Here is a 16,406-nt window from a genome sequence, read left to right as displayed (position 1 = left end):
CCCTAGCGACCTATGAGACTTCCCTAATTTAAAAAAAATAGATATTTTCACTAACTCCATGACTCTATGTTCAACTGATAAGCGTGTAAGGTATCCTAGAAATAAGCATTTTCCCCAAGTCCATATTAATAAAGGCTTACGGACTTTTCTTTTACCTATGAAAGTTATCAAAGTCACAGAACACATCAAGCCATATCTCCTTCCCTACCCTTGGGCCCTTTCCAACTGAACTAATTTCCTACTAGCCCAAACCCAAATGTGGGACATAATGCAAACTGTAAATTGTGCACAAATTTATACCTTAAGAATGTTAGCTCCTTCATGGCAATGGTCATACACTAATATCCACGATACAATGCTACCCACTTTAGTGGACAACCCCCAATCCAGCTCTTCCTTTAGCAGTTTGATGATCTTGGAAGACGCTCTGGAATGGTTCTCTTGTGGTCTAGATGAGCTCATCCCTTCACTAATTTTTTTTTTTTTTTTTTTTGGGGGGGGGGGGGGGGGGGTTATTTGTTTTTTTTGTTTTTAATAGGAAGATATCTTGGATCTGGAAGTACACTGGGACCACAGCCCTATCCCTAATTCTGTGAAAAATATTCTGGTCTCCTCAACCTCCTGAATTAAACTGTAGCTCCATCTCTTCCAAAAGCTACAAGGACTCTTTAAGGAGAAGGAAACCTCTGATGCTCAAACAACTCCTCCTGATCACAGATAGGCATATCCCCCATGTAAGAGCAGCAATGATGTTGTGCAACAAAATTAAACACTGGATATTATCCCTTTAGGACACCGTAGCGCTGGACACACATTCTTCCTGACCCTTCCTTGCTGGTCCTTTCCCTCAAAAAAAAAAAAAAATATTCCAGGATGATCTAGTTAGCCTCTGCAAGCTATTTCAGGCCTGAAGTCTCAGCTCACAACCCTCATGCATTTCCACCTTGTATCACAACTGTAACAAACCTAGGGATTCAAAAGAGTTCAGTCAGTTTGGACCAAGATTTGCAACTCCTTCCACACTTTAATGCAGTCTCCTTGCGTAGACTGATTCATCAGGTTGCCAAATTCCAGATGCACCATGAGAACCACCAGTCCACCCAAAAACAGAAGAGAGGAATGAAGGTTGATCTTGCTTCTGTACACTAGATAACTGCTATGAAGACAAAGGAAGATGACAATTTAGAAACTCTTCCAAAAATGTCTGGGTTTCACTTACAGAACCAAATGATAGAACTCTATCCTACATGGTATGAAGTCTGGGCAAAGATCCAGCAGTTTTGCAAATCTGTTTCTAATGGTCATTCAGTTAAAGATAAATATTCAGTTTACTGGGAGGATGGGTCTCAGCTAGAAAGTTGCACGGGGACAGAAATCTTACCCATCCCCACCCATCCCCGCAAAAATTTAACCCATCCCCGCAAGAATTTAACCCATCCCCACCCATCCCCGTATGAATTTAATGGTACATAAAAGAAAATTCCAGTCAGCTCCCTCAGTTTCTCTCTGGAATTGAGCCACAGCACTGTAGGCAGGAACACTCTGGTGCGCACATTGTCTCCGATTCACTTGCACTGTGTGCTTAGAGGTCGCCACATGCACGCGCCAGTAGGTCAGGTGACATCTGATTCTCGTGCCTGTGTCAGAGCTGAGGTCTGTGCACCAGCCTGGGAGCAAAGAGGATTAATAGTAACATAGTAAGTGACAGCAAATAGACCTGAACGGTCCATCCACTCTGCCAATAGTCACACTCATGATCAATTCATCATTAAATCAATGAGTGTGATATTATATACTTGATTATGGTCTTTCTTTCATGTTTCTGGAACAAAGGCCACAGAAGTCTATCTGGCCTTAACCTTATGTTCCAACTACTGGAGTTGCTGTTGAAGCCCACTCCAGTCTATTCGTCTTCTCATTTGTGGGACACAGACCGTAAACGTTGTCCAGCACTGTCCTCATGTTCCAGCCACTGAAGTTGCTGTCTAAGCCCTTTCCAGCCCATCCTAAACCAGATTGCCATGTATGAGACACAGACCATACAAGTCTGCCAGGTATCAGCCCTAGTTCATCACAGCCAGAATCGCCATCTAAGCATCACTTGACACATTCACACACATGCAGCCATTTAAGGTTAGGTTTTATATAACTTCCATTTTCTAATTAGAGATCCTCTGTGTTCATCCCATGCCTTTTTGAATTCCATCATCATTTGTGACTCTACCACCTCCTTAATGGAAGACTTTCCACATTTGTGCTGTTAAAGCAAGGAAGAAGAAGAGGAGAAGACAGCACTCAAAGAAATTGGTATTCGGTAGATGAGAGGCTGGTGCAGGTGCAGCTTACACTTCTACGAGAAAGACCGCAGAACTGCTTCCATCCCCGCGGGAACCCCACAGGAACTGTCTCCGTCCCCGCGGGACCCCCACAGAGCTGCTTCCATCCCCGCGGGAACCCCGCAGGAACTGCCTCCATCCCCGTGGGAATCCTGCGGGCTCAGCAGGATTCCCGCAAACCCCATTCCCGTGCAGCTCTCTAGTCTCAGCTATCATACAATAGTGCATGCATTGTGTACTGTTACCACAGGATTGCCCTCACAATGATTAGACCAGACTAAAAGGTGTAGGTGAGTGTGTGTGTTGGGGGGGGGGGTTTAAATTCTGGTGCACAGCAGGGACTGGGTTTGATTCTGCGGGAAGCAAAAGGAATAAGAAGAAACTGCTGACCAAAACAATCAAAGCCAGACAATATTTGTTTCTGTATTTTCTATGAAAGAGGGTCTAGTATGAACTCAGGGAAACCTGCACTTTGACACAGATATTCATACCCTAAGCAAAAATCTTCATTTTTTATTTTAACTGCTGGGCCAAAAAGGATCCAGTTTTTCATCCTCTTTGATCAGCAGTGTTCAATACAATACCAAATAAGGCAAATCAGGAGTAGCTTGGAGAAAGGTCTTATATTGGTTCAGGTTTAGAGTGTTTTGTTTTGTTTTCAACAGACAGAAACACAAAAGATGGTGGTAGATCTAGGGAATCAAAGGAATGTAAAACTGCGACTAGTGTTCCAAGGTTCTCGTCTAACTCCATTTTTTTTTGTTTTTCTTTTAATAGATAATTTCAGCCCTGGAACAGGTTATGAGATGGCTGGGGGTGAAAATGTAAATGTATACAATATTTAGTTCATACTTCCCTAGGATGGCATATGGGATTTTTCAAGGAGTTGAATGTGGTTAAGGGAGAAGAGGCAAAAGCTAACCTCCTTTGGATGGGAGCAAATGAATGATCATATAAGCACATTTCTTTACATGTCAGGGACTTGGCGATTCATCTCTCTAATAAAGCTCTACAAGTATGAGATCTTTGAACTGCACATTAGCTTTAGAAAATTCTGTTAGATCAATAGCATCTAAAATTACCGAGAAAGCCATGCCCCCCTGCTTTGCCCACACAGACTGTGGTACAATCAGTAGTGTGGCCTTTTTGTTTGTACCATTTCAACAAACTACAAAGATTATTTAGGCCTCGGACTGTTCAGTATTTGTTGCTGGGATGCTGACAGAGAGAAAGAGGTAGGAGCGTGCCTCTCCACTGCCAACTGTCCCTCACTGGTTGCTAGTAATGTTATAGGTACAATTCAAAATCATAATTTTCACTTTAAGCATTTGCCATGATTGGCCCATAGTAGTTACAGGAAAAAAAATAATCATCAACTGTTAGAGATTTACCTCTAGGCAAGGATTACAGGTGACACTGACAAAGAAAACAGTACTAAAGCTTGCCAGAATGCTCACAGAAGGCAATAGAGGGTGAAAATGATTTGCCCAGCTATCCTGGTTCTCAGCCCATTACCGCAGAGCTGCTAAGTTATATAGTTCCAGGAGGGAGACTTTTTGGCCAGTCCTGTTTCTGAACTTACATGGCTACAAACCTTATAGAGAACGCCTACTTACTCCAGAAAGCAGTGAAGACTTATTCCTGTTAAATATAGGGTTTTATTTAAAACCTAATTTGTGGATAGGGTTGGTACAGATGAGAGTACTGGTATGTCTGCACTGCTGTTTTAATTGTGATGTCTTGTGCAGTGGATTTTATCATCATATTGCTCTTGTAAGTATACTTGTTATTAGCCACCCAAAAGGCATAGTTCAAAATATGTGTTAAAAAAGATGGGATGTATGAGCTAAGTATAACATACTTTAAATTAAACTTACATTAAACTCTTATAACGCTTTCCAATCTCTGCACTCCTGCTCTGGAACAAGGAGTATAAATTACCCAAACTAATCAGTAAATTTGCCCCAATTTTCTGTTTTTTTTTTTTTGGGGGGGGGGGGGGGGAAGTATTTGGGTTGGAATGATGCCTAACCCTGGAATGTGAGCATTATACGCTTTGAGTCACATTATAGTTTTTACAATTTGAATATACTGTACAATTATCTTGCACACTATGGTATACATGGCATTTGATAATACTAATTAAAAAAAATAACTGTTTGAGCTCTATGCACAAACAGCTTTTAAGCTGTCAGAAGTAAACAAGAACGAAAAACCTACTCCACGAGAGGAAAAATAGACCCGGTAACATTCTGGCAACAGATCTACCACAACGGATGGACTATAAAGACAGATGAAATCCAATTCCTCCTAGAATGGGATGATAGATGCAGAATACTAGACAATATTGCCCCAATTCAAACCAGAACCTCACACAGAAAGAAATCAACTCCATGGTTCAATGAAGAACTTAAAAAACTCAAAACACAAGTCAGAAGGTTAGAACAAGCGTGGAATAATAAGAAAGACGAACCCACACTTAACGTATGGAAACAACTTCAAAGAAAATATAAATATACCATAAGACAAACCAAAAGATTATATTACAAACCCGAAATTGGACCAAACTACAAAGATACACACAAACTCTTCCAGCTCGTGAACAAACTATTAGATACCACACCAGTCACAACCAACAGCAAAAATACACCAGAAGCAGATAAACCTGCGAAATACTTCAATGAGAAAATAACACAACTACGACTTAAAATACCTGTCAGCACCATCGACTACACCGTACTCCTAGACTGCCTAGACCCAGACCCTAGTGTATACCCAGCAGACAGAACCTGGACCAACTCTGAGATATTATCGGAAGACCTCATCTCACAAATGTTCAAAAGATTCGCCAAATCTCACTGCAAATTAGACATATGCCCAAACAATCTCATGACATTTGCCCCTCAACAATTTATAACAGACTTAACGAACCACTTGAATTATATGTTACAAAATGGACTCTTCCCGAAGGAGAAAGGAAATATTCTACTCAACCCCATACCCAAAGACACAAAGAAATGTGCGAATGAACTAATCAATTATAGACCAGTAGCATCCATTCCCTTAATAACCAAACTAACAGAAGGGATGGTGACCAAACAACTCACTAATTATTTAGACAAATTCTCAATATTACACGACTCCCAGTCAGGATTCCGAACCAACCACAGCACTGAAACAGTACTAGTTACTCTCATGACTAAGTTCAAACAAATGATTGCAACTGGCAAGAACATACTACTTTTACAATTTGACATGTCTAATGCCTTCGACATGGTTGATCATAGAATACTACTACATATCCTCGAGTACTTCAGAATAGGTGGCAACGTTCTCAATTGGTTCAAGGGGTTCCTAACCACACGATCATACCAAGTGACATGTAATTCTACTACATCAACCACATGGACACCTGAATGTGGAGTCCCACAGGGATCCCCCCTCTCACCGACCTTATTCAACTTAATGATGATACCCTTGGCCAAATTACTATCAAACCAAAACCTCAACCCATACATATACGCAGACAATGTAACGATCTACATCCCATTTAAACAAGATTTAAAGGAAATTTCCAACGACAACCACCAAAGTTTACATATCATGCATTCATGGGTGGACGCTTTTCGGCTGAAACTCAATGCAGAAAAAAACCCAATGCCTTATACTCACCTCTCAACATAACACGAACAAATTCACCACCATTAACACACCTACACTGAATCTTCCAATCTCAGACACTCTAAAAATTCTTGGAGTCACCACTGATCGACACCTAACACTTGAGAATCACGCAAAAAACACAACCAAGAAGATGTTCAACTCAGTGTGGAAACTAAAAAGAGTAAGACCTTTCTTCCCAAGGACCGTCTTCCGAGGCCTGGTACAATCAATGGTACTCATTCATTTAGACTACTGCAATGCACTCTACGCTGGATGCAAAGAACAAATCAAGAAACTTCAGACAGCCCAGAACACAGCAGCTAGACTCATATTCGGTAAAACAAAATATGAGAGTGCTAAACCCCTACGAGAAAAACTGCATTGGCTCCCTCTTAAAGAACGCATCACGTTCAAAATATGTACCCTGGTCCACAAAATCATTCATGGAGATGCCCCAGCCTACATGTCAGGCCTGATAGACTTACCACTGAGAAATGCTAAGACACTGTCCTGCACATTCCTTAACCTTCATTTCCCCAACTGCAAAGGGCTAAAATATAAACTAACGCACACGTCAACCTTGTCCTACTTGAGCACACATTTTTGGAACGCACTACCACGTAACTTAAAATCGACCCATGAACTAACTTCCGCAAACTATTGAAGACCCATCTCTTTAACAAGACTTACCTCAAAGACCAACAAATATGAACTCCTTCACACATACCCAGAATTGTCTTTACTATCTGCTTGTTATATTAATATCATGCTTTAACATTATCATGTTACCCAAGATCCTTCTATAATACTAAATGTTTATTTCTTACATATCTCCATTATTCATGATATATTGTAAGCCACATTGAGCCTGCAAAAAGGTGGGAAAATGTGGGATACAAATGCAATAAATAATAATAAACATGGAGATGGCTCACAACTGCAGCTGATTAGAAAAAAGTAGGAAAGAAATGACCATAGTACAGACTCTCAACCAAGTGTGCATGTGTGTTCAGTTCCATAATTAAGATCTACTCTGGCCTGAAATCAATACCACCTGGAGGTCTATCCAGTCACTTGTCACCAGAGGTTTGCTTTAAATTCCCAAGGCTTTTCCAGAAAATAAAAGGTATTTTGGTGAGCAAAAACACTGCCTTGTCCAAAAGGAACAAAAAGGTAGCCAACCAATCTCTTATTCACCTTCCCTACAATTTGCATATTCAGTACTACATATTAAAAAATAAAATCACATCTGAGATTTGACAACACAAACCTTATAAAACTGGGGAAAAACTGCCTAAGTGGCAGTTTTGTTGAACTGCAACTTAATTCAGAAAAGACTCTGAAGAAATCATGATCCTGTGTGGTGACTAATCCAATGCCTGTTTCTCATAACAAAAACAGCTGCTTCCCCTGAATACATCATCAGACTATAAAGTCAAACCACAGAAAGACTGGGAGGCTCCACTAAATGGCAGTGTCACGTTCTTCTCTTATATTTATGGTATTAAGGATTTTACTGAACCTGTATGTCACTTACAGTAATAATTCATTCACAGAACAAACGTACAGACCTAGTATATCATGATTCAACTTGCCTACTCTAAAGCACCACAACAGCCAGAATAACCCTTCTGACCCCAGAACAGGCAGGCTTATGGAAACTGGATTAACAAACTCCAGGCTGTTTTCCTTTTTTTTTTTTCATCTGAACAAAAAGCTTCATCATAAGTGACCTATTATAAACTGGGGAAAAAAAAGGTAAACAAAGGCCTGTCTTGTTCTGGCAAAAGAATTAAAACAAGGAGAAAGCTAGCCATGGTGAGGCATTATCCTAACTCATTGTGCAGTGTAAAGCTATACAGAGCAAAATACCTGGACACTGATTAGCATGCCTGGCCCATACCAGCAATCAGCTTGGTATCACAATCTATTTTCAGAACAAATTAATTAGCATTCTTCTCAGTACAAGAAGCACCAAATTGCTAAGCTTAACAGAATACATCACGGCAGGTAAATTAAAAAAAAAAAGTATGAAATACAAAGTAAAAGATTTTTATGGGTTTGTAGATGTAAAAAAATGTAAAACTAATAAAGGACTTACAACCCATCCACTCTAAGCAACATATAAAACAGCTAAGCAGAAACTGCCACATCTCTGCATAAAACCACAGTAAACAGTATCAAAGCAGTGCTATAAAGGAAAAGGACAGAAATATTACATTAATCATTTCTTTAATTCATAAACTCTTACCACAAAACAAGCCTTTTCCTTTGCAGCCTACTTACAGGGACTATGTGCAACTCAGGTCTTTAAAGGTGTTATTGAACTACAACCCTTTTAACAATCAAAGGCAAAGAATGGTACTGTCTTAGGCAGTACTCTCTTGCAGCTGGATCAAGCATCTCCAGGCCAAAACACCTTTAGCAGACTCCAGGAAAGCTTTATAAAATAAACTAAATCACAGGTTACCGGAACATACACATACAATACCAACTGCCAGGCTATATAGGCTTCCTCTACAATAAAATCCTTCAGCAAAATGTCTGCCTAGTGTTATTTACTGGGCACTGGATTAGAAGAGACATTGTTCTGTCCTCTTCGCGGCAATCTGACAAAATGTGATTACAGTTGCTGGGAGTCTGGAAATACAGCGGCCGGAAGATCAATGCTTTTACCTAGGTCAGGATATTGTTTCAATCAGCATGAACTCAAATCCTGTTTATATGAATCTTCTAAGTCCAAAGCGGAAACGGTACAGGAGTATCATCATCACATTTCATTCCCAGAGCCTAAGCACTTCAAGACTGCAACTTTCTACTTTACAATTTTGCTTATTTTTAGACCTTTCTTAAAAACACCACACCCAAACTGGTGGAGAAGTGATAAAATTCTATCATATCCATTTGCAGTTAAATACAAACAAGAAATCTCTCTTGATGAAAAAGGCCATCCAACCACACAATTCAAAACCACATGTGCTCCAGATTCCAGAAAGGCTTAAAAGCTATTTGTATACTGAAAAAGCAATGCTGGTTTCTTTCTCAGCAAATAAAAGTGGTCAAGCAGGTCCCCTCGTCGTTCAACTGAGAAGCCGGTTAACATAAGCATAAACTTACAGCAAATCCTGATGCAATTAAACTTGAAAGGCATTCCGAGGGCCGGTCCTGCCCTGCAGCTATTGAGATAGTAAGGGGGGAGGGGGTCAGCGGCAGCGCCACAACACACAAGGCAGCTGCTAGAGAAGAGTAGCACACATCAGATCCCACCTGCAAGAAAGCTCCATTTTCAATCCCTAGGGGCCGCAAACCAAGCCACTGAATTCGACTTTCTTGGCAAAAGTGGTGCCCTGAACACAAACTTCCTATTGCAGGGCGCCTAGGCTTTGTGTTGCAGCCGCCGACGCCGCCTCCCCATGCTTCATTCAACACCTTACTACTGGAGAGCAGGCACAGTACTTGCCTGCGATTGAAGCAGCAGCAGCTTCCCGTACCAGGCCGGGAGCCGCAAAGAACAAAGGGAGGCCCACTTCTGACTCTGTGCCGGGCCCTCGCTCCCTCAGCCGCTTGCCAGACACTTCCACTTCCACATGCCTGACCCAGACGGAGAGCGCCGCGTCCCCCATCCCCCCCTCCCCTGTCAGCCCAGGACAAAGCCCGGAGCGGCTCCGCCCGAACCGGAGCTTTGGATGGCGGCTCTTAAGAGTCTGGCCAGCGAGAAAACACTGCGGCAAGCATCCGAGATGAGAAGGCGAAGCGTCACCGATTGCAAACGGGAGCAACAGGACTGAGACCCACACGCGCCACCGTTTCCCACGGGGGAAACCGATACTGTTCCCCCTCTCTTCATCCACATTTGGGCGATGCATTTGTACATAAATTGCGCGGGGGGGGGGGGGGAGGAAGCACACGCTTCCATTATAGCTTCCAAGAACAAAGCAGGGATTGTGCGCACACAACTTACTATAGAAATAAGAACAGTTGGGAATTTGTAATTTAAGAATTTTTGGACCGGGTCCAAAATAGTCAAGCATTACAAAAGGCACAGATTCTAATGTATTTTAATCCATTTCAGTCAAATAATTTAACTCAATAGAGGGAGGAGCTGTTGTACAACCTTACAGGGCAGAATGGGGGGGGGGGAGGGAGGGCTCAGTTTCTATGCTAAAATAAACGAAAAAAAAATGCCACAATTATGCAGAAATCAATAAGTATGTAAATTGCTGTTAAATAATGGCAGTAATCCACAACTAATTGCAAAATGTCACCTTTCCTATACGTGCATAAGCAAGTGATTGGTTATGCCCTAACAGATAGAGTAATATTAAAAAAAAAAAAAAAAAGACAAGATACTGGCAGTTTCTACATCTTCTGCCCCCCCCCCCAATAAAAAAAAATAACAGCACCCACCCCCTAGACCACCCTGTCCTCCTCCTGACTTAAAAAAAAACTTGGTGTGTAGTGAACTCCCTCAAGGCCCCCCCCCCCAACCCCCCTGGAGTACATGGAAGAGGAGGGAGTGATACATGCTGCCATCTTGGAAAACGGTGGCACATGACCCTGTGTACTGCATCAACCACATTCAATCTCCCAAATATAAGAACTCTCCCCCTTAGTTGCCCCACTCAGGATTTTGAGGCACTGCCATTGTCTAAGATGATGGCACCAGAGGCAGGAGTGAATAGCACTGCTCCTGCCTCTCAACGTATGCTTTGGGGAGATGGGGGAATCAGGGTGCCACACCACTAGAGACCAGGGATTTTTAAGTGGGGAAGGGAGGTTTGGTCAGGTCAGGGGGTGGAACAAGAGGTGCACCAGGTTTATTTTTGTTTTTTTGGTCAGGGATGCGGAGGATCAGGGCAGAGATGTGAGACAGGCACAGACTTTTCTACACTGCCCTGAACCCCTCTCTGCATTACTCCGCAAGTAACAGGCACACAAACAGTGGTAACTGCACAGTTAGGTTCACAGTAGCTTTCTGCATCAACTTCCTGAGGGTCATTCTGGTTTTCATCTGCCCTCAGCTACTGTGTTATAGAAAGATATCTATTTAGGTCAATTTTCAGTTCAGGCGGTCAGCAGATTTTTATTTTATTTTTTTTTATACAACCAGGGGTGTAGCTACAATAGAGCAATCCTGGAAAATGTACCCATGGCCACCTGTGATAACTGCTGTTTCATGGCAGTGGTGTAGCTGGGGGGGGGGGGGGGGGGAGGCTAGGCCTCCACAAATTGCATTCCAGACATCAACCACCCTCTCCATGAAAAGGAATTTCCTGACATTACTCCTAAATCTACCACCCCACAACCCTCTGGATGAGATTTGTTTCTATATTAATACCTTTCAAGTATTTAAACGTTTGTATCATATCTCCCCTGTCCCTTCTTTCCTCTAGGCTATACATATTCAAGTCTTCCAGTCTCCTCTCATATGTCTTATGGCACAGGCTCCATATCATTTCTGTCACCTTCCTCTGGACCGCTTCTAGTCTTTTAATATCCTGAGCAAGATACGATCTCCAAAACTGAACACAATACTCCAGGTGGGGCCTCACCAATGACTTGTATAGGGGCATTAACACCTCTTGCTGGTTACTCCTCTCTCGATGGAACCTAGCATCCTTCTGGCTAGGGCCACCGCTTTGGTGCACTGTTTTTTCGCTTTAAGGTCCACAGACACCATCACCCCAAGGTCCTTCTCCCCATTTGTGCATATCAGCTTCTCACATCCTAGGACATACAGCTCCCTTGGGTTTCTACTCCCCATCATTTTGCACTTTTTTGCATTAAATTTTAATTGCCAAACATTAGACTATTCTAACTTTTGCAGATCCCTTTTTCTACTCCCTCCTGGGTGTCCACTGTTACAAATCTTGGTATCATCCGCCAAAAGGCAAACCTTACCTTTTAATCCTTCGGCAATGTCACACACATATTGAACAGAATCGGCCCCAGCACCAATCCCTGAGGCACTCCGATACTCACCTTTCCTTCCTCCAAGTGAATTCCATTGACCACAACCCTCTGGTGTCTGTCTATCAACCAGTTTCTAATCCAGTTCACTACTTTGGATCCTAACTTCAGCTTTTCAAGTTTTTTTTAACCCTTCTGTGAGGGACCGTGTCAAATGCTTTGCTGAAATCCAAGTAGATTACATCTAGCGCACATCCTTGATCCAGTTCTCTGGTCACCCAAATAATTCAACCAAATTTGTTTGGCACAATTTATCTTTGGTAAAACCATGTTGCCTCAGATCTTGTAACTCATTGGATTCCAGGAAATTCACTATCCTTTCCTTCAGCAACGCTTCCATTACTTTTCCAATAACCAAAGTGAGGTTTACCGTCCTGGAGTTTTCCACTTCTCGGTCGCCACTTTTGTGAAGAGGGGCCACATCCGCTCTTCTTCAACCCCTCGGAACCTCTCCCGTCTCCAAAGATTTATCTTTAATAGGACCCCCCAGAATCTCTCTAAGCTCCCTCAATATCCTGGGATGGATCCCATCTGGTCCCATGATTTATCTACCTTCAATTTTTCAAGATGTTCATAAACACGTTCTTCTGTGAACAGTGCGATATCCAATCCATTCTTATATGTACCTTTACAGCTAATCGTGGTCCTTCTCCAGGATTTTCTTCCGTGAACTCAGAACAGAAGAATTTGTTTCATACGTTTACTTTTTCATCATCTCTCTCCACATAGCCGTCCACAGCATCTTTCAGTCTCACAGTTCCATTTCTAGTCTTCCTTCTTTCACTAATAGACCTGAAAATTGTTTTGTCTCTTTTCCTTGCATTCCTTGCCATTTGTTCTTCCACTTCTGCTTTCTCTAAACATATCTCCCAGTATGCTTTCCTGTGTTCCTCTCCTTGAGTTTTCCTATATTTCATGAACACCATTATAAGTCCTACAGTGATTCAGCCAAAATACCACAATTAAAAATATTCTCTAGGATGGGTAAGCAATGAGACAATGTGAAACAAAGTCCAGATTTTGCTAGAAATCTAATTTTTCACCTTGAAACCAAATAAACCCAATAAATATAACAGTTTCTTTAATCCCAATGTGCAGGATCCCAATAAATATTGCAGTTTCTTTAATGTAATCTCTAATTACAAATTAGACCAGTTAAAGATTAAAGCTACTCTTTATCATTGCCCCATGTAAGCCGCATTGAGCCTGCCATGAGTGGGAAAGTGCGGGGTACAAATGTAACAAAAATAAAATAAATAAATCTAGGCTTGGCAATGGAAAATAAACCTAGCACAGCCTGTAACCAGAAAGTTGAGAAATTAAGAATAAAATATAAAACACTTAGCAGTATTATGGTTCAGGTTCAGCACATGACAATCTTAAAGCAATCTGTTTCCCTATGCAGAAACTAGCCCCCCTCCTCCTGCTGTGCTGGTGACTACCTCCCAATGAGTCAGCCAAATCCTCTATCAAAAAGTTTTCTAAGAGGGGCAAGGAATGACACAGTTTGATTAAACAATGTAATTCAATTTGATATATCAAATTCAGCTAGAAACTCACTTTTCCCCTTTAAACTAAATATTCACAAAGAGTTATAGCAGTTTCATCAAGGTAAATTAACCAATTGTAAGTCTAAAGCTACTTTTTTTTTTAATAGGACTGACACCAGAAAATAAACCTGACAGAACTAATCCACAGTATTTTAGCCAAATTTGGAATACTACACAAGAGTTAGCAGGGTGAAGGACAAGAAAACAGTTTGAAAAGCCTATCTTCTCTACTAATCAGAGCAAGGCAAAAAAAGGAGAGAACATTTTTTTTTCTTTTTGGGGGTCTGGGTTAGAAGACAAAGAAGTACACCACAATACAGATTCACAGGACAAATTAATTAAGCAATAAAGTCTAGAGAATAGATATATCAGGTAGCTAAACCTGTAGCCAGAAAGTTCAGAAATTAAGAATAAAATATCTTAAAACACTTAGCAACATTATGGTTCAAGTCCAGCATATGGAATTCTTCAAGCAGTCTGTGATTCCCTATGCAGAAACTAGTCCCGTCCCCCCCCCCCTGCTGTGCTGGTGATTACAGTCCAGTGAGTCAGCCAAATCTTCTATCAAAACATTTTCTAGGAGGGGCAAGGAATGACACAGTTTAATTAAACAATCTAATTCAGTTTGATACAACAATCAAATTCAGCTAGAAACTCACTTTTCTCCTTTAAATCTAAATATTCCCAAGAGTTATAGTATAGCAGTTTCATCAAGGAAAATGAACCAATTGTAAGACTGGTTGTGAAATGTGGATATGAGAATATACACCTGCTGTCCTCGGAGAGCACCATGCTTTTTTCAAGGACAAGCATGCATAATATTCTTACATGTGGGACTCACTAGCTACCAGGTTCACAACATAAACATTTTGGACAGTTAGAGAGCCTGGTGGAAAGAAAAGGCCAGCGGGCATTGACTTTTAAGTAGTAAAACAATTCTGCAGGACTGCTTGTCCAAACCGGCTATCCCGCATACAGTGTTGCTCTAGACAGTAGAGAAGTGAAGGTGTGCATTGAAGACCATGTAGCCACCTTGCAAATTTCTTCTATGAAGGCAGAATGGAAATAGACTACTGAAGCAGCCATAGTTCTTACATTGTGAGCAGTGACCCAGTCATGAAGGGTCAGCCTAGCTTGAGTATACATGTAGGAGATACAGTCAGCCAGCCAAGTAGATATAGTATGTTTGATGATGGGAATTCTTAAATCTGTTAAAGTCGAAGGATACAAAAAGCTGGGAGGACTTCCTATGAGGGTTAGTAGGGTCCAGACAATACGCTAGAACATGTTTGCAGTCTAAAGTATGCAGTACTGCTTCTCCAGGATGAGAATGTGGCTTAGGGAAGAAGACAGGAAATACAATGGACTGTTTGAGGTGGAGCTCAAATACCACTTTAGGGAGGAATTTGGGGTGGGTTCAGAGAACAACTCTGTCATAGTAGAACCTGGTGTAAGAAGGATCCACAACCAGGGCTTGAAGTTTGTTTACTCTTCTGGAAGAAGTAATAACTATTAAGAACACTACCTTATAGGTGACGAACTTCAGAGAACAGGAATGAAGTGGTTCAAAAGGAGGTTTCATGAGAGCAGTGAGGATGACATTGAGATCCAAAACCAACAGCAGCCAAAAACTGGGTGGTGGTTTAGACTGAGAAGTCAGGTTTTTGACCCCACTGCTGCCTTGGACATGAACCTTGGGGTATGGTCCTTTGAAGTGGAATAGGAGTGTAATGATGCTTAGTTGGAGTGTTAAAATCCTCCTTCAAATCTGCTATAAGACGTAGCAGAAGTCTGTGGCCTGGATATAGTTTTTATAATAGCTGTATGGTTTTTTTTTTTTTTGTTTTTAATTAGGACAGCCACTTCCTCAACAATGTCACCAAACAAATTATCTCCACAACAAGGGACATCTGCTAGATGCTCCTGGATAGCAGATTCAAGGTCAGAGTCCTCTGAGCCAGGAAATATGCCGCATTGCTACTCCTAAGGCATAAATGCGTGAAGACACAAAGATATCAAAGGCTTGCAATGCTAGATATATACGATAATGCTTTCTCAGGGGGAAGGAATTATGTAAAGGACAGAGTACTCGGTATTAAGAGATTTAAGTAAATTCTAGAATAAAGTTGATAACCTAATATGCAATTGGTTAGCACAGAAGCCTGAAATGTTTTTCTGCCAAAAGAGTCCAATGTTCTAGCTTCTCTGCCTGGAGGAATAAAAGCATGAGATCTCACACTGCAAGTGCGTTTTAAAGCAGAATCCACAACTAGAGAGTGATGAGATAACCAAGTTCTCTCAAACCCAGTGCATTTCTGTATCCTGTACATTGTGTTAATTTTCTTTGTAGCAACTTGAACTATTAGTGACATCTCCCAGGTTTTGATTACAGTATGTTTCATAATTGTATGAAGTGGAACAGTGATTCCTTCTCTAGGAGGAGTCATAATCTAGAACCTTAAAGAGTTCTGAACAAGATTCTTCCTTTTTCTCTAATTTGAAAGGTATAGCTTGAGCCATCTCACGGACAAAGCTAGGAAACAATATACTTTCTGGAGGAGACCTACATCTCTCAGATGGCGGAGAAGAATCTGAGTAGGCGTCAGTACTAGCTGAGAAAGTGGTGTGGATGAGGCCTGAGTTATAGCCTGTGCAGGCACAGGAGATCTCAAAGACCTCAAAGACTCTTGATGAGAAATTAGTTGGAGAAGAGGAAAAGCGGTCACTGCAGCATGGCCCTTCCTGTGCACCGAGGATGTCGATGCAGGGGAGATGTTGGCAGAGTGACTGGAGGGAGAAAAATGACGATGCTTCTTAAGTTTTTTTTTACGCTGCAGGTCCCTTGATAAACACAACACAGACAAAGAGAACATAGAGTCCTTACATG

General features: G+C 41.5%; 1 protein-coding gene across 3 annotated transcripts in view; it reads right to left on the bottom strand.

Moving 5' to 3' along the window:
* RERE (arginine-glutamic acid dipeptide repeats) overlaps nt 1–16,406 on the bottom strand; it is a 569,568-nt gene that overhangs the window by 433,270 nt on the left and 119,892 nt on the right. The window contains exon 1 of one of the 3 annotated variants that reach the window (XM_030186181.1): nt 9,117–9,227. The exons of the other annotated variants lie outside the window; for them this stretch is intronic. The gene's annotated coding sequence lies outside the window, so the exon portion shown is untranslated. Of the gene's footprint in view, nt 1–9,116; nt 9,228–16,406 lie in introns of those variants that run through there. 3 annotated transcript variants of the gene reach the window in all.

Source organism: Microcaecilia unicolor, chromosome 13, assembly GCF_901765095.1.
Source record: "Microcaecilia unicolor chromosome 13, aMicUni1.1, whole genome shotgun sequence".
Classification (NCBI taxonomy): Eukaryota; Metazoa; Chordata; class Amphibia; order Gymnophiona; family Siphonopidae; genus Microcaecilia; species Microcaecilia unicolor.
This window is presented reverse-complemented; position numbering and strand designations above follow the sequence as displayed.